This window comes from Leucoraja erinacea, chromosome 30, assembly GCF_028641065.1.
Source record: "Leucoraja erinacea ecotype New England chromosome 30, Leri_hhj_1, whole genome shotgun sequence".
NCBI lineage: Eukaryota > Metazoa > Chordata > Chondrichthyes > Rajiformes > Rajidae > Leucoraja > Leucoraja erinaceus.
In genome coordinates, this window is record NC_073406.1 from 13,868,876 (window position 1) to 13,892,757 (window position 23,882).

Genomic DNA, 23,882 nt, shown 5'->3' on the forward strand with positions numbered 1-23,882 from the left:
AATCTGCCAGATATCATATTCAAGGAATCGCAGATCCTGGAATCTTGGTTATAAAATACAAAGTGCTGGAGTAACTCAATGGGTCAGGCAGCATCCGCGGAGGGAATGGATAGACAACATTTCAGGTCAAGACCCTTCTTCAGTCTGCTTTTAGTAAGGGGGGGGGGGGGGGGAGGGGGGGGGGAGTGCAGAGGAAGAGTGAGAGGGGGTCTTACAGAATGCATGTTAGAGAGAGGAAGAGAACTTCTTCAAATTAGGTGTACTTTGAGAAGATTTTACAGTGGACCAGTAAAAGATACAATGCTGAAGTAACTAAGCGGGACAGGCAACATCTCTGGAGAGAAGGAATGGGCGACGTTTCAGATCAAGATCCTTCGTCAAACTCGACCTGAAACATCACCCATTCATTCTCTCCAAAAAAGCAGCCTCTCCTGCTGAGTTACTCCAGTATTATGTGTCTATCTTCGGTTTAAACTAGCATCTGCAGTTCCTTCCTACAACAAATTATTGCCTGTCCATTCCTTATGCAAATGCTGCATGATCCACAAAGTAACCCAGCATTTTGTGTTTCACAATCAAGGGCAGTGTTAATTGATATTGGTCCATAACAATATTTGTAAACAATTGGAAATAACAATTTACCAAGAATGCCAATAACAGAGTGCATACTGATTATATCAACAAATCGATAGCAGATTTCAATGTGACCTCGTACTTAAAAGTGATTCTGGAGTGTGGTCTAAGTGGTGAAAGGTGTACATAGTAGAGGTTAAAAGAGGATACATCCAAGCATTATATGGTTAAACTGTCAAAGACAGTACCGAAACCTATTAAAAGGTGAATGGTTCGCTGGTCTTCAGAGGCTGAGGCCCATAGGTGGTTGCAGGCCCCACACAGTGGCCGGGTGCAGGGCAAGCTCGCATAGTATAGGGACGGGGCAACTGGGCCCTGTTACCAGAGCCGGGCCTCCCTGCGTCGACGTTGTCAGGATCACTGCCAGGAGCTGCGGGCCAAGTCCAGTGCAGCGAGGGGCTGAACGGCATCCTCCCGCCTGGGAGAGGGGGGTGAGGGGAGCCGGCACCCTCGGGGACACGCAGTTTCCCAGATGAAACGTCAGACACAGCTGACTCCAGCCTTGGCCGACCGACGGACGGACAAACTCTCCCCGGACCGGACCGGCACTGACCTGGGACCGCTCGCTCTCCCATCGCACAACCGGCGTCCGGAACCACGTGAGCTGGCGGATCGCGCACAGTGCGCAGGCTCGTATGCTGGTCCCGTCAACGGGTACGCAGTGTGCGCATGCACGGGTGCAGGGGTGCCGGACCCGTCAACGAGTACGCAGTGCGCATGCTCGGGTGCCGGACCCGTCAAAGAGTACGCAGTGCGCATGCTCGGGTGCCGGACCCGGCAATAAGTGTGTAGAACGCAGACCCAAGTCCGCTGTGAGCGCGCTTTGCGCAGACTCGGATGCCGGACCCTGCTACTAGTGCGCAATGCGCAGACTCGGATGCCACACCCGGTGACAGGCGCGAAGTGCGTATGCTCTAATTCGGTTATTAATTTTAAGGACATGAAAAGCTGCTTCAAATTTTAGTTTAGTTTATTTATTGTCACGCGTACCGAGGTACAGTGAAAAGCTTTGTTGCGTGCTAACCAGTCAGCAGAAAGGCAATACATGATTACAATCGAGCCAACTTTTACCGCTGTACCATAGAGAGTATCATGACGCTTCACGGTATGGTACAGCAGCTGCACTGCTGCGGACAGGAAGGCACTGCAACGGGTGGTGAAAACCGCGCAGCACATCATCGGTGCCCCGCTCCCTGCCATGGATGCCCTCCACCGAAAACGGTGTCTGAGACGGGCTGGGAAGATCATCAAAGACCCCTCACACCCCAACCATGGACTGTTTGCCCTCCTCCCATCCGGGAGGCGGTACAGGAGCCTCAGGTCACGTACTAGTAGGATGAGGAACAGCTTCTACAACAATACAATCACATTGCTGAACTCGGAGTCCCGCCGATAGATTTCTCCGGTCCCTCCGTCCCCATTGTTTAATTATTCTGTATTTTTTGATGATTCTGTATCTTATCTCTTTCTATTTTTTTTATTTCTTTATGCACAACTACTACGGACTGACGCAAAACTGCATTTCGTTGTACTCATGCTTGTATTTGTGCGATGACATTAAAGTTGAATTGAATTGAATTTACAGTGTATAGGGTGATTTCACGAAAGGTCACTGGAGCGTAGATCCGCACCCACGTGACCGAAAATCTCAAGTGGAGGACATGCTACACATCCGGTACATGTTAGTGAATGGGGAAAACACGCACTTTCACACCCGTTAAAAACATCGAAAACGGCCAGTTTTTGAGCTGCAATTTACTGTGCCAGTCGGGGTGACCGTGAGGCACAGCTACCTAGATTTACAGTCCAAAAAAAAGATAGAAACTAAAGTAAATTCAAGAGGGAGCTGAAGGTGCAAATCCAGTGGAAATGCTTATCGGACATTTGCCGTGGAGATTTAAAGATCCAAAATATCGGGAATTATCTCGTTTGCTCGCTGAATTTCATCAAAAGTGAGGCATTATTGACTTTTTAATCTTTATTGATGAAATGCAGTGAGCAAACGCTATAATTCCTGATATTTTGGACCTTTAAATCTCCATGGCAAATGTCCGCTGTTCACTTCCGCTGGATTGGCACCTTCAGCTCCGTCTTTAATTTACCTTAGTTTCTCCACTGAGAATCTTAGCTGTGCGGTCACCCCGACTGGCACAGGAAATCTAAAAACTGGCCGTTTTGACCTTTTTAACGGGTGGGAAAGTCACGTTTTTCATTCAGAATAGATACCGGATGATAGCATGTCCTCCACTTGAATGGGTGTCACGTTTCGGGTGCTCCAGACCTTTCTTCAGTATAGACGGGAAGGGTCTCAACCCGGGTGAAACGTTCTTCCCATTCCGAAGCGTCTCGACCCGAAATGCACCCATGCCTTATCCCAGAGATGCTGCTGAGTTACTCCAGCTTTTTGGGTCTATCTTCTGTTTAAACCAGCATCTGCAGTTCCTACACATAATAAGGGAATAAGATTCAGTGCAAGGTAAAGCCAGCAAATCCTGACCAAGGATAGTCCGAGAGTCACCAAGAGGTAGACTATCCTTGATCGGACTTCGCTGGTTTTACCTTGCACTAAACATTATTCCTTTATGATTCTATGCACAGTAAATGGCTCGATTTTAATCATGTATTGTTTTTCTATACTATATTTAATGAAAAGGCTGCAGTCTGAAGTGTCCCGACCTAAAACATAATCTATCCATGTTCTCCAGGGATGCTGCCTGACCTGCTGAATTACATAAAATAATTAAACTCTGACTTTGGAATCTAATCAAATAATGAAAAAGTTCATTTATGACAACGACACAGCTAGTAGAGTATCTACCTACAGTTCCAGTGTCACACGTTTAATTCTGACCTCTGGGTGGTCCAATTTTCTCCCACATTCCAAAGACGCACTGGTTATCAGGCTGCTATAAATTTAGCTAGGTGGCTGGTTGAAGAAATAGTGGGGAGGACATGGAGATGTATGAGGAAATTGGTTACAGAGAGATAAATATAGAATAGACAAAATGCTGGAGTAACTCAGCAGGACAGGCAGCATCTCTGGATAGAAGGAATGGGTGCCGTTTCAGGTTGAGATCCTTCTTCAGACTTTTGGGTCGAGATCCTTCTTCAGATTATTCTAAATGGAGAATAGGAGAGCTGGCATATACTCAATGGGTCAAATGGCCTTAAAAAGTTACATTTAAATGACATACACAAATATAAGTTTCACTAGCTGTATGCATTTCACCAATCTTCCACAAGATGGCAATGATCTGTCCTCTGTATCGAATCAAGAGTTGAGTGTTTAATTACTGTACCCCTAACGGAACAGTGAAATTCTCACTTATAGCTTTGCAAACCCATTAGTACAAAACACACAAATAAATACACTATAGTAATACAATAATTTTAATAATCAGCCAGTGGCACAACTAGTAGAGTTGCTGCCTGACAGTGCCAGAGACCTTGGTTTGACTTTGGGTGCTGTCTGTGTGGAATTTGCTCATTCTCGCTGTGACTGTGTGGATTTCCTCTGAGATGAGAGCGTGGCCTAGGTGTATGGGGCTTTGATATTAGCTGCATTTTTAAGATCCATTTGATAATCAGAACCCATGATGGACCGGACAACATCCATCACTTTCTATCATTTCCTTAGCTCCTAGGCGCTCAAGTTAGCTATCCAGGCCGTGATGCAGTCAGTCAGTTTTCTCTCTAGACAAGTGCTGAATCTCTTCAATCTTCGATGAAAGTAGGGGCACTGATGAGCCTTCATTGTGATATGTATCCAGTTAGCCAGCTGTCCCTAGATCATATGTGATCTAATCTTCCAGAGCATCTACCATTCAGGTCCTTATCAAAGGCCTTCCTGAAGTCCATACAGACCACGTCAAGGGCCCTGCCCTTGTTAATCATCTTGGTTTGTAAGACACAATCTCCCATGTACAAAACCATGCTGACTATCTTGCATCAAACCCTATCTATTCAAATGCATGTATATCTTTTCCCCTCAGAATCCTCTCCCATAACTTTCTTACCGCAGATGTTAGGCTTGCCGTTCTATAGTTCTCAGGTTTTTCTTTGAAGCTCTTCTTAAATAGAGGCATAACTTTAGCCACCCTCCAATTATTCAGCACCCCAGCGTGTTTAATAATGAATCATATTTCAGCCACATCTCTTCTCTCTAGCTTCCCACGATGTCCTTGGATATATCCAATCAGACATGGGGCAATTATCTATCTTCAGACATCTTGGATCGTCTGACACATTCTCAACTGTAATATGAACTGACCTCAGGACATCTCCAGTAAACGTCTGCAGTAAAAGCAGGAGAAATATTCATTGAGGACGTTGCCCATCTCTGTCTCTGCACATTGATGACCACTTTGGTTCTGAGATGCGCTATGCTCTTTTTAGTTACCCTTTTGTCTTAATATACATAAAATCACTTTAGATTCCCTTCAATCTTATCTGCCACAGCAATCTCATTCCCCATTTTGCATTCCTGATTTCCTTCTTTACTGTGCTCCTTAATCCCTTTTATCACTCCAGGTATATATTTGATTCCAGCTGTCTATACTTGACCCATGTCTCCTTTTTCCTGACCAAGGCTTCAATTTCTCTCATCATCCAACATTCCTTTCTCCTACCTGCCTTGCCCTTCATTTTAATAGGATCATGCATACAATGAATTTTCCCTCTTGCACTTTCAAAAGCATTCCACGTTACAGACGCAAAGAACCTACAATCAACTTTTGCATGTTGCTGTCTAATACCATTGAAGTTGCTCGTGCCCAATTTAGAACTTGTACCTTGTGGACCAGTCCTGTCCTTAGCCATAACTATTGTAAAGCTAATAGAACTGTCAACTTGCCAACTGACTCTTCAGTTACTTGACTTTCCCAGTACCTTAATAGTAGGTCAAGATAATCTCGCTTGTTGGGCTCTCGACATCTTGCCTGTGGAAACTTTCCTAAACACATTTGCTACCCCAAGCTAACTTTCCTAAACAAATGCTACCCTATCTACGCCATTGGCACCACATCTATCCAAGTCTAAATTGAGAAAGATAATATCCCCAACTATGCAATCTGTCAACTACCCTATGGAACTGCCTGCAACCTCCCAGCATATTTGTTCCTCTAATTCTTGGTGACAAGTAAAGGCCCCAATGCACAATGCCTCACTCGATGATCCTACATTAATGTTATCTCAGAATATTGTCAGGGTCTCCTTAATAAACCAACTCCTATTTCTCTTTTCTCCCCACCTCTATCTCGCCTGCAGCACTTGTACTCTGAAACATTATTGCCGAATGTTCTGTCCCTGAGCCAAGTTTCGCAATGGGTATAACATCCCTGTTGCTCTTACTTATCCACACCCTGATTTCATTTGCATTACCTGTCTAGCATTGAAATAAATACAATTTAATCCAGCAGTCTTTCTCACTCCCTTCTGTGCTCCTGCCGATCCAATACTGAACTCACTGTCATTTTAACTAATGTGAGCAGAGGCTTCCACAAAAGTTGGTCAGTTCCATGATTGGTGGTTTTCACTCAAGAAGATGACAAAAGGACGCAACAGTGATAAAAAATATTACGCTTCCATTAATTTTTATGTTAATTAGTAAAGGACAAGGCCACTGTTATGGTTCCATTGCTGCATGCACTGTGATCCTTCCTTTGGAAGACAACTGAGGAAATGTATAATAGAACCGCTCGGATAATGATTTTTATATAGGCTAGGTAATTTGCAAGAGAAAAATTTGGGGTTTTCAGAAACACATGGCTCTGCAAGAAATAAAGTACAAATAAGCACATACAGGGAACAGATGAATCAAAACATAGCTATTGCTTTTAGGCAATTATAACACTGTAGGAAATTGTATTTGATATAATTTTGTGTTGAAGAGTGGCTTGTTGAATGGGGCCTCTTCTCAGGTCAGAGGTCATTTGCTCTTTCTCCATGGCACATTTCTGAGCTCGAGGAGTGACACATGGATGGAGGTTTATGGCTGTTTATGCCGAGTTCGAGACAGACTTCAAGGCTGAAATATAATAGACTCTGGTTTAGCTTTGGCTATGTTAAATTATAATGAGATTGAGATAAGGGATAGCATGTGACCGTGAGATCTACTTCAAACATTTCAATCTATCATAAGATTGCATCCTTCAGAATGGGCAGTAAAAGTTTTTGTGGAACACATTAAATAAGGAAACATTTGAATCAATCCATTTGAATTCAGAATTCATTTTTATTCACTCGCTGAATCACACAGCAGGCATGGGAGCAATCTTGGTTATCTTACACTCATGTGCAAAGCACTAAAGACTCGATCAACATTGAAAACAATACCTCAGACGTTTCCTGCAATCCATTGCAATATTGCGGCATTTGAATTACGATGTGAACTATTGGTTGGTTAAACCGAGTTATTTTGTCAATCTAAATTCAAGAAAACGTGAATCAAACACTTGTTGCTGTCGAAATCGATTCTTTATTCAGCGCAGAAACAATTCATTGAACCTCCAACACAGAGCTGTCAGCTCTGGGGCAGGTCCAAATAATTAGTGACTCTGGTACAATCTGAAGGAATAGGTTCAAGGTGAAGGGGAAAAGATTTAATAGGAATCAGAGGGGTAACCTTTTCACACAAAGGATGGTGGGTGTATGGAACAAGCTACCAGAGGAGGTAGTTGAGGCTGGGACTATCCTATTGTTTAAGAAACAGTTGGACAGCTACATGGATAGGACAGGTTTGGAGGGATATGGACCGTTTTAAACCGTAACGGCAGGCGGCGCGACTCTCGTCAGCAGCGGCCTCTGCAGCCCGTCTGGTTTTTATTATTGTTGGCTGGTTTTTATGTGGGCAAGTTGGGGTATGTGTGTGGCCTGTTTCCACACTCCCTGCACGGGAGGGACCCGTATCACTGTGACTCTTGTTGTTGGGGCTGCAACGAGAAGCGGAATAGGAATATTTCCGGCTAACGATTTCATCAAAGGCCAAGATGAACGGTGGTGCTGAGACCTCCGGAGATTCGGAGGCTGGGGCGGACGGCGGCACTGGGAGCCCGCGTGAATGAAATCAATATTACCAAAAGAGGATAGAAAAATTGAATGCTGGAAATATGAGATTGGAATGGATCTGACTATTATTGAACTTAGTATAGAATATGGAAGATTGCAATGTGCCCAGTCAGAAGATGAGATCATGATCTATGACCATGTGGAATTCACCTTCATTAGAATGATGGAGAATGTAAATTATTTTTGTTGTTCTTGGGCTAAAGACAGCTAGATTTTCGTTTGGACCTTCCAAATCAAATCTGTCTTGAAGAACATGGGAATAATGCAACAGGGACATTGTTGGCTGGTGTGGGCAAGTTGGGGTGAAGGGCCTGTTTCCACACTATCACTATGACTCTATGACTATGAGAAGCAGAATACATATTTCCGGATAATGATTTCATCAAAAAGATGAAAGGTTGAGAGGGGATGAATGAAATCAATATTACCAAAAGAAGATAGAAAAATTCATCAGCAATATGATTGGAATGGATTGCTGTGTTTGAAGAAGGAATATGGAAGCAGATGCTGGAGAATCGAAGGTACACAAAAGAGCTGGAGAAACTCAGCGGGTGCAGCAGCATCTATGGAGCGAAGGAAATAGGCAACGTTTCGGGCCGAAACCCTTCAATAATGAGTTGTGGGCAACAATGGGAGCCTTTCATCAGCAAGACTGATTCCTAATTGCTGTAATGGTTGTGGTTAGTAGCTCCCACAGTGCAGTTATGGGCATAATCCCAGCATAGAAAATTAGTGAATGCACATAAGAGAAATATATTACTCCAGGAAAAAATTGTGTGGTTTGTGTAGTGTTGTTCATTTTAAGAGTGTCCCGAGAAATGTATCCTGAGAAATTCACATTGCTATCATCCACTTGTAGCAGGGTTGGCAATATATCATGAAATTTCAGGTTGCTTACTGGAGCTGGCAGGGCAGCAAGGTACTTTGTAAGGTAGAGACCGAGATGCTTTGTAACAAACAAGGTAGAGGTCTGAAGAAGGGTCTCGACACAAAACGTCACCTATTCCTTTTCTCCAGAGATGCTGTCTGACCTGTTGAGTTACTCCAACTTTTTATATTTATCTAAGGTAGAGACGTCTTATGTACCTGTGGATCTCCACATGGAAGCAAGGAGAGACAATTGTTATCTACCACTGGAGCTGTAGAGATTTATTTCTCAACCCCGACACCTGTTTTGCAGATTGTGGGAACAAGAGTTTGGGTTCTTTATTCTGGCATACGCATCTTCTGAATCTTGCAGCTGTGGTCATTTGTGCTTGGTCAAGATCATTTTCTGGTCAGTGATGATTCCAGGACATTGGTGCAGAGTGTGCAGGAAGTGATGGCGAACAATAACTTTGCATCATAGCCTGGTTTGGCAACTCGAACACCCAGGAAAGAAGGAAGTTACAAAACTTCCCCAGTCCATCATGGGTATTGACTTCCCACCATCATAGGGATCAATAAGAGATGTGTAACGGGTATAGTTTGGATCCAATAGCAGCACAGAATCAGACAGGTAGAATTGGTAATGATACTGTAACACAGAGTAGTAACACAGGAATGGGTACACCGTACTCACACAGAGGCTCAGGATTGAGCGAGGGTTCTGAAGAGGGGCAGGCAGGAGACGTAGTCGGGGTAGCGGAAGGTCCGGTAACCAGGAGATCCAACACACGATGCAAACAAACCAGCGAGGGACAGACAAAAGGAGAGTCAAAGCCAGGCAGGTAGTCGTGGAGCCGTTGCTGGGATACACCAAACAGCCCAGGAGAGAGACAGACAGAAACCAGGAGGTCGGGGACAGAAGGCTGAGGTGCTATCCGGGAAGACGACAGGACGGAATGGTCAGGGGCAGGCAGGTTCGAATCCGTGTAGGCAGTCGGGAAATCGCTGGAGAGTCTTGCATGAATGCTGAGAACAATCTGGCACTGTGTGAACGGTGAGGAGAGTCTATATACCGGGTTAATAGGTGATCAGAGGCAACTGAGTGCAACAGGTGAGGAGAGTTAGGCTGATGAGAGGGGAGTGGCAGGCGAGGAGAAGGAGGGACCAGTGGAAAAGTACTGGGAGGTGAAGTGGATGAGAATGAGGAGAGGGCAGACTGTGACAAGATGCTGCATCAAAAGGATAACCAGCGTCATCATGGACCCACACCAACCTGGCAACGCTCTCATTTCACTTCTGCCATAGGGAAGAACGTATAGGAGTTTGAAAACTGTAACTATCAGGTTTAGGAGATTTTTTCCAACAACCATCAGGCTATTGCGCACTATGAACTCTAAACTATGAACTGCAACACATTCCAGGTCCCCACCATTCCCTGTGTAAAAAGAATTCCCCAGCACTTCTCTATTAAACTTTGACTTTGTTTTGTTTTTGCACTTTATTGGTTTTTTAATTTATTAAACTTTTTCTTCGTTTGTTGTGTAATCTATTGAGTACTGTGTTTACAAACCTGTTGTGCTGCTACTGCAAGTAAGAATTTCATTATTCCATTTTGAGGTATATGACAATAAAACACTCTTGACTTCAGACTCTATTAAGGGTGAATTGATAGCACTTCCACAATGCAGATGATCTTTGGCTAAATTTTTTCCAACCCTAAATGGCATTTGGCACTTGCTGCACTTGAACTGCTGCCCAGTTTATGCTCCAAGCTTTTGGCGGGGATGCTTGTAAGGACCCATGCACTGGCACCTTTTTCCATTGACAGTAACTTTTTGCTTCTTTCTCTTCCTGATCCTTTTCCTCGTCTTTGACCCTATCCTGCTGATAAGGCGTGGGAGAGAGTTGTGTCCTGGTGATGCCAGATGGTGTTGTATGCAGTAATTAATGATGAAGCTTGAGAGTATTGCAGGATGCATGCCTTATGATCCATGCAACAGAACCACATCTTGCAGACAGCAAGGTCGCTCTCCACTACACCCGTCATGCTGCATTGGAGTGGTTACATTTGCACTCTCTGATACGCCCAGGTACCTCGATTGCAGTGACTATAGAATGGGAGAGATTGCAAGTTTCAATTGAAATATAGCATAGCACGACACAGTTACATGAGTCATGGGAAGATTCTAAGAGGAAGGTGTTGGGAATGTGTCCCCAGGGTGGCAAGTTCAGATCTGCAGGACAAAAAATGATTTTTTCCTTTTTGGCCAAGGCTGCATCAGCCAGATTATGTCTATGGAATTACGTATCCTCGAGGATTGAGTAAACTGAATTTTATTAGTCTGCGTCATATAACAAATATGTTTAGGTGATGGAATCAAATTAAGGAGGTAGACTACAATGTGACTACAATACATAAGTTTTCCCCAGAATTTAAAGTTCTGAAGAGATTTCATGGAGATTTTCATGAACAGAAATTGATAAGTAGGTTGAGATAAATAATTTCCTCTGAGTGGAAATTCAGAACTAGGGGGTATAGCTTATAATTAGAGCTAGAATTTCAAGAGTTTCAAAAATTTGGAACTTTTCCCTAAAATATCCAGGTCAGTTCCTACTATAAAGCCAGTGGCTGATAGATTTTGGTTAGCCAGAAGTACTAAGTAAGAGAAATGTTGACTGTCCATTTCCCTCCACAGGTGCTGCCTGACCCGCTGAGTTCCTCCAGTAGATGTTTTTTTTGTTCAAGAATCCAGCATCTTCTGTTGTTTTCTACTGAGTTGGGGATAATAAGCACAAGCGCAAATATGAAGTAAGTTTCAGATCAGCAGTGATCTCAGTAAGTAACATCTCACTAAGCAGCTGCTGGCTAGCGGGCTTGAATGACTAAATACTGTCAAAGTCAAATCTATTCGTCAGATGCACCAACAAAGGCACAGTGAAATGAATTTGCCATGCAGCGATACACTTAAAAGAAGAACATAAAATATACAATAGAGTTCAACACAAACATCCACCACAGTGAGGAATGCTGTGTATATAATGTGTTATATGTATATAAGGCAACAAAGTTCAGCCAGTTCTCCTCCCCCATCCCTGATCTTCTTGCAACCTCTCAGCTTTGTCATAAAGTCATAGTGATACTGCATGGAAACAGGCCCTGGAAACTTGCCTACACCAGCCAGCATGTCCCAGCTACACTAGGCCCACCTGCCTGCAATTGGTCCATATCCCTCCAAACCTGTCTTATCCATGTCTTTGTTGGTCTTTGCTTTCCTCAATTCCATATAGGGGGTGTCCTCACTGTGCAAAGTAATTAATTTACATTTTGGTAACAATAACATAGTCAAAATGGCAGGTATTGAAAAAAGTATTTCATTCTTTGATGTTTTAAATTTGAGTGGAATCTGACTGCATTGATTTCAGATGAACCGTTTTGTAGCTGAAAATGAAAGTGGAGGTAAAGAAAAATATACAGCCTATGTTAGTCAATGTGTATACAACATTGCCCAGCTGAAGTACCGATGAGTAATATAATGAATTAAAAAAAATAGCCTTGGTCAAAACCACCCTATCAGTCTTTACATTGCCCAGTCCATCATCGGCTGTGACCTTCCTTCCATCAAGAGGATTTATCGCAGTCGCTGCCTCAAAAAGGCTGGCAGTATTATCAAAGACCCACACCATCCTGGCCACACACTCATCTCCCTGCTACCTTCAGGTAGAAGGTACAGGAGCCTGAAGACTGCAACAACCAGGTTCAGGAATAGCTACTTCCCCACAGCCATCAGGCTATTAAACCTGGCTCAGACAAAACTCTGATTATTGATGGCCCATTATCTGCTATTTGCACTTTATCAGTTTATTTGTTTATGTGTGTATATATTTATATTGTGGTATATGGACACACTGATCTGTTTTGTAGTAAATGCCTACTATGTTCCATGTGCAAGAATTTCATTGTCCTATCAGGGACACATGACAATAAATTCTCTTGCAATTTGAACAGGCCGGAATTCCCCAGCCCCAGAAAGGTGCGACAAACCACACCAGAATAGTGGATGATCGAGTTTGCTGACTGGTTTCATATCATTGGAGTTTCCACATCCTGCTTGGGCTTTCAGTGTCCTACATTTCTTTTTCAATTATTCTACCACTCCCATCTCTCAGGCTTCTGATCCCTTCCCTCAGGCTCATGGTCCGCCCATCCCTCTGATCAGTTCCTGCTCTTTGGCTCCCTATTCAATTATACAGTAGTGAGATGCAATTTGTCTAAATGTGCCTTTAGCAGTATTGTTTTCTACACACGTACCACCTCCCACCAATCTTTTAAGTTCATTGATATCACCTATTCATTTCTCCCCTAGATTTGTTCTAAATTCTTCTTAAATATAATTAAAGTGGAATCTCAGCTGCGCTGAAAGTTCCACAGTTCAACTCTTAGTTGGGTAAAGTACTTATCGAAGTCCTGCTTTGTTATAACATTCATGGCAGCACAAACAACTAGATGCTGGAACCTTGAGTAAAAAAGTGCTGGAGGAACTCAGCAAATCAGGCAGCATCTGTGGAGGAAATGGACAGACCCATTACCTTTATCAAAGGGTCCAAACCAAAACGTCATCTGGCCATTTCTATTTACAGATGCTGCCTGATCTGCTGAGTTCCACCAGCAATTTTGTTTTTTGCTCAACAATTCCCACTCACAATAAAGTGGAAACATCTTCTTTACATTCGGTTTTTCCAAGGCTTTTCATGGGTTTGAAGACCTCTGTGTTTCATTTACCAGGGCACTCAAGTCTCTGTGTATATCAGCATTCAGTACTCTTCATTTAAACCATGTTCTGCTCTTCCTAGCAAGATGGAAATCTTACAGTGCAGGTTAAGCAATGCTCAAGAAGCTTGACATCATGCAGGACCTAGCAGCCCATTGATAGGCACTCCATCCAGCACCATTCACTCTCTCCACCATTGGTACAAGTAGCAGTACTTTGTACTATCTACAGGGTGTGCTGCAGCATCTTCAAACCAATCACCTCTACAAGCTAGAAGGGCAGCAACAGCTTAGGAACACCACCACCATCTGGAAGTGTTGCCCTCCAACCCACACATCATCCTGACTTGGGAATACATCAGTCTGAAGAAGGGTCTCGACCCGAAACGTCACCTATTACTTTGTCCCATAGATGCTGCCTCACCCGCTGAGTTTCTCCAGCATTTTTGTTAACCTGGGAACATATCACTGTTTGTTTGATGTCGCTAAGTTGAAGTCCTGGAACTCCCTCCTCACTAGCTACATGGGTATATAAACATCTCAAGAACTGCAGTGGTTCAGGAAGGCACCTTCTCCAGTGCAATCGGGGATGAGCAATTAAATACTGGCTCATTCTGCGAAACACATATCACCTGAATGAATAACAGTACAGTTCCAACATGCTCCAGTTGCCAGATTATTACCCACTCGATTAACCTTATGCCTTCCCAGAATCTTTATCTGGACTCGGTTGGCCAAAGGGTCTGTTTCCATGCTGTATCTCAAAGGTCAAAGGTATTTTATTAGTCACATTCACATACACCCAGGTGTAGTGAAGTGAAATGCTTTTTACCATTTTGCAGCACACAAAAAAAGAATACAGACATAACACCAATGAGAGTCTTAAACACATAGAACATCCCCCCACAATGCCTCCCACCATGAGGGAAGGCACAAAGTCCAGTCCCCAACCCCAGTTCACCCATAGTCGGGCCTATTGAGGCCTCCACAGTTGCCTCTATGGAGGCCCGATGTTCCTGGCCGTTCTCGCCGGGTGATGTTGCTCCGGCGTCGGGAGAGTCCTCCCAGCGGCCTGGGACACCTGGAACGGCCGCTTCCGCACTGGAGGCCGCGGCTTCCGAAGCCAACAAGGCCGCGCTAAACTCTGAGCTAAACTGGAGATCAGATGCTGGAATATCTGTCTGTCTGTTCCATTGCTGAGCACAGTATTTTGTATCTGAAACGGACACAGAAAATGTTTGAAATACTCAGCAGGACAGGCACCATCAACAGTGGGTTACCAACAGGCCATTAGGTTGATCCAAGGGTGTACATTGGGATCACTTATGTTCTACTGCCACTCTTGGAATAGTGTGAAACTGAGGCGTCAAGTTCCATTGGCGTTACAGATCCCCAATTGGCAAGTATGATTACAGAAGAACGATAGGGTTGAGCGCAGACAGGGGACAAGTGTGGAATATTCAGTAATTAATTAAGTCATACAACATAGAAGCAGTCCCTTTGGCACACCAAGTCTAGTCCACCATGATGGCTGGGGTGATGGAATATCCACTCTACCTTCCTCAACTACCATGGGACTAATGGCAAGTGAGCAACTCCCTCCTGGTGCAGACGTAAATTGGGAATGCCTCAACCGATTGAGAACTGGTGTTGGCAGAGTCAAGGTGTCTATAAACAAGTGGGGATATAACTCCAACGATATCACCTGTGAATGTGATATTGAACCACAAATAATGGAACACCTGCTGAAATGCCCTCAACTGGAAAACCAATGCACAGCTGCTGATTTCGAATGAAGATGCCGAGAAGTGTGTTCTTGGTTCTTGGTTTCTTGGTCTTCCAAAATATTCCAAATGGAATTTAAACTGGAGGTGGTGAAGGGAGGGCTTAAGCCAGAAAGGGTTATTGGGAAGAAAGAGCTACTTTAAATTTAGTTGCATCTGGTTGGGTAACTATAGTTGGGTGGAGATTATTCCATGTTTTAATTGTGCGGGGGAAGCACGAATTGCTGTATACATCTGTCTTTGTAGCTGGGATCACAAATTGGATCGAATGCCCTCGTCTGCTCCTAATTGGTTTGGGTTTGGTGTAGGTCTTGTAGTCTATGTCGAGCTGATCATTTAACATTTTGTGAAAACAGGTCAAACGGTGAGCTTCACGTCTGTCTTGGAGAGGGTTCCACCCCAGAGAATTCAGAAGTTTGGTGACACTGGCTGAACAATATCTAACCTTGTGATGTGGACTCGATAAGAAGTTGTTCTCCTCCTCTAGATTTTAGGTCATACTTTGTGATACCACTGTCAACTGTCTGATGTTGTACCTTAATCATGAAAGAGAGTCATGCACTCTGATTTGGAAGGGAAAATTTACATTTTCTACCCCCATGTTAGTCTGTACACCTTAAGGTTAAATCTAACAAAATCCAAAAGTATACTCATCAGAAGTACGATTTATTTTTAACAAAACTATTGGAAACAACTTTAACATAGGAAAAAACTGGCACAGATTTCACAATCTTATTTTTCATGTGTGAAACTGCCTGCAGCATTGGAAAATTACTCTCATGTTTCACAATGAACGATCAAATCAAAGTTGAACAAACAACATGGTTTATTGTAATGCAAATGCTCTGTGTTGTAATACCTCTTGACCTTTGCAAAACAGAAGTTTAAAGATGTAAACACTGATATCTAAGCAGTTCCGAGCAATCTGTGGAACTTCATTTGTCTATTTTGTCTTCAAGAGTGACTATTAATGTTCTACGGTTGTTCCTTTGTTTTGTAAATGTTTTAGAGGGAGCATCTATTTTGAATCTAAGTGTGAAATGGTACATAAAATTGTCCAGCTAAATTAAAATTTCCCCCCAAAATATATTAGCAAAATTCGAAATGTAAGATGTTCTCTGAACTATTTCAAATGGAAAGCATAACAGAACGCAACCATTTTAATTTATTTTCAGTCTAGATGAAGGGTTTTCCTCCACAGATGCTGACTGATCTTCTGAATTCCCCCAGCTACTCTTTCATTGCTACAGATTCCAGCATCAGAGGTCTCTTGTGCTAAAGAGATTTTAAGTATGCCCACTGGTGCCTAGCCACCTGAGAGGATGAGCATAATTTGAACCAACAAATCAGTGAATCTTACATAGTTGGCCTGGAGATATGACTGGAACCTGATACGTTAATTCAATCATAATAGCCGGATCTCCTGCAAGTATTTATAGCTAAACTGAGAACTACAATCTCACCTCTCAATACCATTAACGCTCATTGAGTTCAGCAGTCAACTTGTGCAATGATTCCAACACGTGGATCACAGACACATACTGAAGACAACTTGACCAATCTTCATAGCACTGACAATATTTTTCAAACATTTTAAATAATTGAAAAATATTTGGTAAGAAAACGGAGAAGATGCAGGTGAGGGCTCCACCAACCACAGCCCTGTTTCCTAAAATGATGAGCTGGATATCTTGGAGAGCAAGGACTCATCTCAAGAACAGATGTCATAGAGTGATACAGTGTGAAAACAGCCCCTTCGGCCCAACTTGCCCACACTGGCCGACATGTCCCAGCCACACTAGTTCCACCTGCTAGCATTTGGTCCATATTACTCCAAACCTCTCATATCCCTGTACCTGTCTAACTGCTTCTTAAATGTTGGGATTGTCCCTGCCTCAACTACCTCATCTGGCAGCTTGCTCCAGACATCCACCATCTGAGTTACCCCTCAGATTCCTATTAAATATTTTCCCCGTCACCTTAAACCTACGTCCTCTGGTCCTCGATTAACCTACTCCGAGCAAGAGACGCTGCGCATCTACCCAATCTATTCCTCTCATGATCTTATACACTATGATGTGGTGGAGACAAACAGAGCAAGGGGGATGGAATCCTTATGATATTGTGTTGGAGGAGGTGGTGTGCAGCTCGACTACACCTCCTCCATTTCCACACTTCTCCTTCCCAGACTCCCCCTAGACAGAACAAGGACAGAGTCCCCTTGGTCCTCACCTTTCAGCCTCAGAATCCAGTACATCAATCTTTGACATCGCCACCAGCCACAATGTGATCCCACCACCAGAGACATTTCCCACACCATCCCCTTCTGCTTTCCTCAGGATTCACTTTCTTCCTGATGCCATGGTGTGATCATCCCTCCTCCTCCCCAGCCATTTTACCTGACATCGATAGGAGGTGTATCATTTGTCCCTAACTCCCTTAAACCCCCTTTTCACGGTGCGACTTGACGACGCAGGAGGTAACCAGAGTTGACATCGGGAAAATCACTCCGAGCAAGAGACGCTGCGCATCTACCCAATCTATTCCTCTCATGATCTTATACACTATGATGTGGGGTGGAGACAAACAGAGCAAGAGTGTCGACTGGAGCATTGCAACATTTTATGAACGAAGTCCTTATGATAACTCTTGCGGTCACCGTGTCCTGCGAGGAGGTAGTGGATAGAGTGAATCCAGCCAGTTTGCATTTACATACGACTACAAAACTCCTCCATTTCCACACTTTTTGTCTGAAAGCTTCCCAGACTCCCCGGGCCAGACAGAACACGGAGGGACAGAGTCCCCTTTCCTCAGGTCCTCACCTTTCAGCCTCAGAATCCCAGTACATCACATCTTGCTGGACAAACTCAGCGGGTGCAGCAGCATCTACAATGTAGACAACGTTTCGGGCCCCCGCTGCACCCGCTGATCCCACCGTGTGTGTGGTTGGGACCAGAGGGGGGACATTTCAGCCACACGCTGTCCATTTCCCCGTAGATGCTGCTGGCCCGCGGAGTTCATCTCAGGATTCAGAGAGAGAGGGCTCCTTCTTCCTTTGATGCCATGCTTGTATGATCAGCATCTCTCCTCTGCCTGGCCCGCGGAGCCCTCCATTTTACCTGTGTGAGATCTAGGGAGGGAGAGTGTGAAGATTCTCGTCCCTAACCTTCCCATCTTGCGTCACGCAAAAACAGCCATCCAACAGTCCCAAACAACTCTTCCAGGTGAGACAGAGGTTTACTTACACATCCTCCAATCAAATCCACTGCATCCAGTGTTGTTGATGTGGCCTCCTCTACACTGGTGGGACTAAATATAGACTAGTTGACTGCTGCGCCGAATACCTGCATGTTGTCCGCCAGGTCCAACTGGTGCTCCCAATTGCTAGTCTTTTTTTTATTATATATTTTTATTAGAAGCAATGTTTAGTAGTATAAACGTGGCATATGACAAAATACATTCATCTTCAATTCCAAACTAACTGCATCAACAGCAGAATCATACTTCCTGTTGACCTGCCTACCTATTCTGACAAGGTTCTCCACCCAATGAAACTTGTGAAACTTTCTTAAATTTAAAAGATTATCAGTTGGGCATTGCCCACCAATACGCAATTCAAACAAAGGATTATAGCAAATACCCCTTCCTATAGTGCACACCTGGAATCTCAAAATATTTGTCTTTGAAGGTGTGTACAAATGTATAGACTTTGCAACATTTACTGGATACTGAATTTGTTCTCAACTCGCAGTCATGCAGCACATTCATGATGATCTTTTGCCTGTCTACACAAATCCTTGCATTAGGGTCACATTTTGCCTGTGTAAATTCCTCCTAAACATAGTAAATATATCAGATTCCATCACTTTCTCTGGCAGTATGTTTCAGATATCCAGATATCTTACTCCTCGTGTCCCATTTATAACTCCTTCCTCTCACCTGAAACCTATCCCCTCTTGTTTTTGATACCCTTACCATGGGAAAAAGATTCTGACCATTATAGCTCTATCAGGTGATCCCTCAGACTCATTCATTCTAGAGAAAACAAGTTGAGCCGAAACAATCCTACCCCATAACCAAAGTCCCCTAATCCCTATCTCTCCAGTACAATCACCTTCTTTCTTGAGAGTAGCTACCAGAACTGCACACGATACTTCAAGGCTTAACCAATGTTTTATGGGAACATATTGTCGTAATGTTTATACTCTATGCCCTGAAGTATGAAGGTAAACATGCCAAATGTCTTCTTCAAAACCCTATTGACCTGTGTTGCCAATTTCAGACCTCCCGTTGGATTGCAACCTTGTCGTGGTCGGGGAGCTTGTGTGGCTCAGTGACCCCTGGAGCTATGCCAGTGGGAGATTCGTCTCCTGTTTGGGTTTCCCATGGTGGACAGGTCGAAGGGTAGAGGCGAGACGAAGAGCGATCCACTGGTCCTCCAGGCTGGAGGTTGAGCACAGAGCTAACAACCCTGTCTCGTAAATCAAATATGTTACGTAAACAGCAACTGAAGGAATCAACACTGCAGGACATGGCCTGGGGTCCAGAAGCTAGCCCAGAACAGACAGGAGTGGAGGACCTTCGTTGTTGCCCTACATGCCAGGAGGCATAATAGGCAGTAAGTAAGTAAGCAAATTTCAGAGAATGTTTTGGAAATGCAAAATCGACATGACACAAATCACTGATGTTGAGGTCCACCCATAGACGTTGGTGTTGCCTTAGTGGCAGGAGGGGGTCCAGGGTAATGGTGTAAGTTGAATGAACTCATCATCACAGCAGAAGACTGGTAATGCATTAGAAGGTCAGAAGTTCAGTAGAGGAAAATCCCCCAAATCCCACTGCTGATCCTCTGACAAGAACAACTGGTAAATGCTGGCAGTTTTAATGTAACTGGCAGAAGGGCATCTGGAGATTAGCTCCTGTGTGTTTTTGGGTATTACTCATTTTTTTTAATTTACTTATCTTTTGCCTTGCTCTCACCATGATTACAGTTAGTATCTGCAGACTCTTGTACTTTCAAGGTACTTGAAGTTGTAGAATTCATTACTGGGTAAAGAGAGCAGCAATGTGCCCAGACAGAAGATGAAATGTTGTACCTCAAGCTAGCGATGGGTCTTATTGTAACACCGCACATTCTTTGAAACTACACAGATTGAAATGTACCATTTCAGTTGTAACGATCATATCAGGAGAATCCGTTCATGCTAGGAGCCAGCTCAGTGAATTTCTACTGAGTTATCTGCAATGTTAATATATCATCTGTTATATAAAGGGACCCAGAATATGACTCTTGATCTTTGCTTTGAGGATAGGCTCCACTACCAGTGATCCAGTCTACACTGAGAATTTGTAGCTTGGCCGAGAATTCTGTCAGAAATCGGCCTAGAAATCTAAATGTGGGACGCAGTCATGGTGGACTGCCAGACTCCATCAAATATTCAGCTGGGAGTGTGTAGAACATTGAACAATACAGCAACAGAAACAAACCCTTGGGTCAATGAAGTATGGGCTGACTATGTAGCCAATTTAAACTGGTACCATCTGCCTCCACATGGTTCATATGCCTGTTCATGTATGTACCTAAATAGCTCTTGAATATTACTATTATATCTCAAGATTCAAGAGTTTATTGCCAAGTGTCCCTGATAGAACAATGAAATTCTTACTTTGCTTCAGCACAACAGAACATATTAGGCATTGACTACAAAACAGATCAGTGTGTCCATATACCATTATATAAATATATACACATATGATATACACCCAGACTATGCCCCCTTGATTTTTGCTTCAATTACCTCCCTTGGCAGTGTGTTCCAGGCAGGCATCTTCCACTCTATGTGTAAAAAAACTTACCCGATAAACCTTTAAACTGAAGAAGGGTCTCGACCCAAAACGTCACCCATTCCTTCTCTCCAGAGATGCTTACTGTCCCGCTGAGTTAAGTTACTTCAGCTTTTTGTGTCTATCTCCTTTAAACTTTCTCTCCTTCAGCTGCAGTAAAGCTCCTGACCAACTCATTATCCAGGTATCTGGCACCAAGGATACTCTCTTTTACTTACTGACTGCCAGCTACTCGGAATCATGGAAAATGGTTACTGTATCCATCACATCCAATGTTTGCCTCTAAGTTTTCCTTAATTTTCAGTGCCAGAATCTCGATTGGTGGTTGCAAGAGTGAAATCAAGTGACAATTGGAATAGTTGTGATAGTTGGAATGTGAGGAGAAGGGGAGTCTCATCTTTCTCACTGTTCTCAGCTGCAGTACGTCTTTAGAAAACAGAAATCCACCAATGCTGCTGTTCTGAAATATAAATGATGTACTCAGACCAGGCTAGTTCTGATGAGAAGCCAACAACCAAGACCACTGACTCTTGTTTCTTCCCCCACAGATGTAACCTGACCTGCTGAGTGCTTGCACTAGGTTTCTTTGTATCTCAGTGTTAGTCATCATCATCTATGGGAAGGAACACCACTCCCTCCTGAGCGCATTAGGAAATCAAGGTGCATCTTACTTTTTAGCTTACTTTCGAGATACAGCGGTCCACTGAGTACGCGCCGACCAGCTATCCCTATCCTACACACATTATCAATTAATCTTCAAACCTGTACGTCTTTGGAGTGTGGGAGGAAACCAAATATCTCTGAGAAAACCCACGCGGTCATGGGGAGAACGGACAAACTCCTTAAAGACAGCACCTGTAGTCGCGATCGAACCCGGGTCTCTGGCGCTGTAAGCATTGTAAGGCAGCAACTCAACTGCTGCGCCACAATACCGCCCTGTCTTGAGATGCTGTTGGGCCTTGTTGTTATGTACAACCTGTTCTGCAAAGAAAAGCAGAGCTGCAAAAATGAGCCTTGCACAAGCTTTTTAGACAATAATGGAGTCATTACCGTTAATTATGTAATAAATGTGGGCCACAATATAAAAAGGTAAGAGATTGATGGAAATGTAATGATGGAAACTGATACGAGTTGAGACAGAGATCAGGGTGCGGTAGATTGAGCAAGTGTCTCACCTAGTATCTGTTTTCATCATGAAAACCTCCTACGTCTCCTACAACAATGTGTTCAGGCTGTAATAATTATCCTCCAAAGAAACAAGACCACCTTCTTTCATGCAGTAAAAGGGAATTGCAGATGCTGGTTTATACCAAAGAAAGACACAGAATAGTGGAGTAACTCAGCGAGTCAGGCAGCATCTCTGGAGAAAATGGATAGGTGCCTTTTTTGAGTCTGGACCTTTCTTTTTGTTGGAGGGGGGGGGGATGTTGTTGGAAATTGTTCCCATAGAAACTAAGAAACTAGACCTTAGACTATTATGTGAGAAACTAGGCTTTTGTCTCTCACTTAAATGATCAAGAATCGAAGGAGCTGTCAATTGGGGAAAGAGGTGTATATGCAAAGAGGACACGTACCAGGTAATAATTGAATGGGAATAAGGAAATTGGTTTCAAGTTAGCAACAATCTGTGGACATGTAGTAGTAAAGTGAGGAACATAAGGACCACGGGCAATATCATAATCAAATTATCATAACAAGAGTTAACTATTGGCAGACTGCAATGGTCCCATCATGGATCCTAGTTAGAACACAACTAGCCATACAAGACTGGTATACTCGGGTCAACCCTATGCTTTTGTGCAAGAGGGCACAAAAAACGTAGGCCTTTTATTCGGATTAACATAGATCCTATTAGGATGTATTATGCCTCGGACAATTCGACGGCATTATATGACACAATATGTGTGCACATTTCATCCATTACATTACTCATTTTGTCACTTGTTCTATCCGGTATCACTAACATTCTCATTCTATTCATTTTCTGTTGGCTTGATACAGGAAGGGATATCAGATGTATGAATGGAAGTGAACCATTCATTGCTTTGAGGTTGTCTTGCTATTGATAAGAACCATGAGAAAAACACAAAGTGCTGGAGGAACTCAGAGGATCAGGCAACATCTATGGAGAAAATGGATCGACGAAGTTGTATCAATGACTAGGGCAATTCCAGCAGGTAATTGATATTTCCAAATGCTCACTGCCCTTTACTCTTACTTAGTTGAGCAAGCTCTGATATGTTGGGGAGGCAGATATACAGTTAGAACAACTGTCTGGACTAAGAGCTGGTTGAATCTCATAGATGAGGCTAGTTTGATCCTGTGAGTACGGAGTAGGTAGCTGCACCCCTGACCACAAATGATATCTGCTATTGGCTTGAGCTGTTGAAATATTTTGATCCTTACCATGACTGTCCTTATTTATTTTATTTTTGTATTTGGTTTACTCATAGCCTCGAAGATGGGAATATGACTAAAAATATGTGTATTGCTAATAATTTAAGATAGAACTGCAGATGCGGCAAAAAACGTAATGTATATTTCGCAGAAATTACAACTACTTGTTGTAATTAGAAATGATGGAATATTTCTACTAATATAATGCACGTAAACAAAAATGCTGGAGAAACTTAGCGGGTGAGGCAGCATCTATGGAGAGAAGAAATAGGCGACGTTTTGGGTCGAGACCCTTCTTCAAATTAATAATTAGATAGTTTACCGAAGGAGCCCTAATCAATGAAAATAATGCTTCAATTAATTCCTTTAAAAGTTGTTGTTCCCTTGTAAGGGAGTTGAATATGTGTTAATTAGAGGCAGCAGTAAACAGAACATTATTAAAGACGTGCATTCCTTGGAAGAGAGAAATTGTCAGGCGTGTCATGTTAATCATCAGACTGCTGAACAATGCTCCCATAAACTAC

At 43.3% G+C, this 23,882-nt stretch overlaps 1 protein-coding gene and 1 long non-coding RNA gene across 4 annotated transcripts in view; one reads left to right on the plus strand and one right to left on the minus strand.

Moving 5' to 3' along the window:
• zbtb40 (zinc finger and BTB domain containing 40) overlaps window positions 1–1,270 on the minus strand; it is a 40,346-nt gene extending 39,076 nt beyond the window's left edge. Inside the window, exon 1 of one of the 3 annotated variants that reach the window (XM_055659455.1) lies at window positions 1,187–1,270. The gene's annotated coding sequence lies outside the window, so the exon portion shown is untranslated. Of the gene's footprint in view, window positions 1–821; window positions 1,115–1,186 lie in introns of those variants that run through there. The other 2 variants (XM_055659456.1, XM_055659454.1) reach the window with 2 other exon arrangements.
• A 215-nt stretch (window positions 1,271–1,485) lies between these two features.
• LOC129711656 (uncharacterized) lies at window positions 1,486–16,920 on the plus strand. Its single transcript, XR_008725886.1, has 3 exons — window positions 1,486–1,536; window positions 11,262–11,374; window positions 15,474–16,920. It is a non-coding gene; the product is annotated as an uncharacterized LOC129711656 (long non-coding RNA).
• The last annotated feature ends 6,962 nt before the right edge of the window (window positions 16,921–23,882 follow it).